The 3243-nt window shown below is 45.3% G+C and overlaps 1 protein-coding gene across 1 annotated transcript in view; it reads left to right on the top strand.

Annotated features, from left to right (window-relative positions):
- Positions 1–3243, top strand: part of BFSP1 (beaded filament structural protein 1, filensin) — a 95398-nt gene that overhangs the window by 4915 nt on the left and 87240 nt on the right. Inside the window, exon 2 of the mRNA XM_011979473.1 lies at positions 1534–1655. The gene's annotated coding sequence lies outside the window, so the exon portion shown is untranslated. The remainder of the gene's footprint in view (positions 1–1533; positions 1656–3243) is intronic.

The raw sequence follows: 3243 nt of genomic DNA, 5'->3' as shown, positions 1-3243 counted from the left end.
AGCAGCAGTAGTTTAAATGAATCAAAGAAGTGGTAGTTTAGTAAGGGTTGTGTTTGGTTATAAGTAACAAAGACAAAATAGTGGCTTAAGGCTTTATTACATTTGTGTGTATGTGTACATGGTTTACTCCACACATAAAAGAAGTACAGAGGCAAACAATTCAGATTTGTTATATTGACTTGGTGGTGGTAAAAACCCAATTTCTTTCTTTCTTTTTTTTTTTTTTTAGCCAGGGTCTCACTCTCACCCAGGCTGGAGTGCAGTTGTACAAACACGGCTCATTGCAGCCTTGACCTCCTGGGCTCAAGCAGTCCTCCAATCTTGAGTAGCTTGGACCACAAGCTCACACCACCACCACGCCCAGCTAATTTGTGTGTGTGTGTGTCTGTGTATGTAAAGACAGAGTCTTGCCACGTTGCCCAGCCTGGTCTGGAACTCTTGGACTCAAATGATCCTCTTGCCTCCGCCTCCCAAAACATTGGAATTACAGGCATGAGCCACCACGCCTGGCCCCAATTTCTATACTGTTGCTTTGTTGTGCATAGATTGTCTTCCTAAGGTTACCTCATAGTCCAGGATGACTGCTAGAATACCAGCTATTACTTCCACATTTTAGGCAGTAAGAAGGAGGAAAAAAAGATAAAGAAGGGCATCCTTTTTTTTTTTTTTTTTGAGGCAGAGTCTCACTCTATCACCCAGGCTGGAGTACAGTGGCACGATCACAGCTCACTTCAGCCTCAACCTCCCAGGCTCAAGCAATCTTCCCACCTCAGCCTCTCAAGTAGCTAGGACCACAGACGCACACCACTGCACCCAGCTAATTTTTAAGTGTTTTGTGTATGGAAACAAGATCTCCCTATGTTGCCCAGCATAAGCATCCCCTTTTTTATAGAAAGATCCCAGAAACTGGCGGGGGGCGGGGGATGACTCACACCTATCATTCCATCACTTTGGGAGGCTGAGGAGGGTAGATCACCTGAGGTCAGAAGTTCAAGACCAGCCTGTCCAACATGGTGAAACTCTGTCTCTAGTAAAAATACAAAAATAAGTCAGGCATGTGCCTGTAGTCCTAGCTACTCAGGAGGCTGAGGCAGGAGAATTGCTTGACCTGGGAGGCAACAGAACGAGACTCTGTCAGAAAGAGAGAGAGAGAAAGAGAGAGAGAAGGGTTCCAGAGGAAGGGAGGGAAGGAAGGAAGGAAGGAAAGAAGGGAGGAAGGGAGGGAAGGGTTCCAGAGGAAGGAAGGGAGGGAGGGAGGAAGGGAGGGTTCCAGAAACTTATACCATAGAAACTTTTATACCATATTTCTAGACCACATACCCTGTACTATATAGGATTTCTCCTTTTGTCTCATTGACCGGAACTTAGTCATATGGCTGCAAGGGAAGCTGGGAAACACGGTCTGTTCTCTAACTCGCAGTATGCTCGACTAAGACGTTGTTCCTTTACTAAGGAAGAAGGGGAAAATGGATATTGGGAGATAACCAGTAGTGACTGCCACAGGTAGATATTATCACTGGCCTCATCCCACAGATGGGGTAAGGTGAAGAGACTTTCCTTGGGAGCCCAGAGGAGTACAGGATCTGATCCCAAGCCCTTTACCATCAGGCCACATGACACAGCACCTGTGAGTGAGGCTGAACAAGAGAGATGAGGTATGTCTTGTTACTTGCTTACCACCACAGATGAGGTTAATTGGCAAAGCAAAAGAAATAGAAGCTGTAGAAAATACATTCTGAACATTCCTTACTGCCCATAGCCTGGTGCTGATGGATCAGACAGCCCCAAGGGCCCTGGCATCTATTTTAGGAAAAGGCTAAATATATTTAAGTATATTCGTAGGAAGGATACAGTACCACATGGTAACATTATTGATTATTAGTCTTTATGGTAGAGTGAAAGTCATATGCCACTATTTTATAACATTAAAGACTGACCAATTATGTATGTTTTTCAGATAATAGCATGCTTCTTGAGTTAAACCATGAGAAACAGAGTATAAAGTGGTACAATTATCTCAACCAGTGGTTCTTAGTCCCTCTTGGGCCATATATATTCCCTTTGGGATTCTTTGTTTGTTTGTTTGAGACAGACTCTCACTCTGTTACCCAGGCTGGAGTGCAATGGCGCAATCTCGGCTCACTGCAACCTCCGCCTCCTGGGCTCAAGCAATTCTCCTGCCTCAGCCTCCCAAGCAGCTGGGATTACAGGCACGCACCACCACACCTGGCTAAGTTTTTGTATTTTTTAGTAGAGATGCGGTTTCGCTGTGCTGGCCAGTCTGGTCTCAAACTCCTGACCTCGTGACCCGCCTGCCTTGGCCTCCCAAAGTGCTGGGATTACAGGCATGTGCCACCGCTCCCGGCCTGGGATTCTCATAAATCCTCTGGGCATGGTGGCTCATGCCTGTAATCCCAGCACTTTGGGAGACCAAGGTGGATAGATCACGAGGTCAGGAGTTGGAGACCAGCCTGGCCAATATAGTGAAACCCTGTCTCTACTAAAAATACAAAAAATTAGCCTGATGTGGTAGTGTGCACTTGTAATCCCAGCTACTTGGGAAGCTGAGGCAGGAAAATCGCGTGAACCCAGGAGGCGGAGGTTGCAGCGAGCCGAGATCGCACCATTACACTCCAGCCTGGGTGACAGTGAGAGACTCCGTCTCAAAAACAAAAAACACACACACACAAAACAAAACAAAAAAACACAAAAGTATAAACCCTCTCTCTAGAAAGACGGACATTTGTTTCTACTCACAAAGTTTGGCCTGTAATCTTAGGGAGCTCATCAACTGCCCTGAAGCCCATCTAATGCGTTAAATATTTCAGGAAAGTTTTTGGGAAATGTTCTAAAAAGCAAATCCAGTGCAAGGATAAATGAACAGTCCCATAGTTCCATAGTTCCTTACATACACATACACACATCAAGGTCACAGTGGGCATCACACCTCATCAACACGGAACCTTCCAGAACTTTATAATATAGAGCATTTTATAAAATATGAATGGTCTGAGCAATACATGCAGGACTGCAGCTTGTTTATATTCATTCATTCAGCACTATATCCTGGGGATCTCTCCAAGTTGTCTTCAATTTTTCATAAGCATGATACATTCTTTTTTTTTTTTTTTTGGAGGCAGAGTCTCGCTCTGTTGCCCAGGCTAGAGTGCAGTGGTGCGATCTTGGCTCACTGCAACCTCTACCTCCCGGGTAGAAGCGATTCTCCTGCCTCAGCCTCTCAAG

The sequence above is a fragment of the Mandrillus leucophaeus genome, unplaced genomic scaffold (genome assembly GCF_000951045.1).
Source record: "Mandrillus leucophaeus isolate KB7577 unplaced genomic scaffold, Mleu.le_1.0 Scaffold202, whole genome shotgun sequence".
Taxonomy (NCBI): Eukaryota; Metazoa; Chordata; class Mammalia; order Primates; family Cercopithecidae; genus Mandrillus; species Mandrillus leucophaeus.
This window is presented reverse-complemented; position numbering and strand designations above follow the sequence as displayed.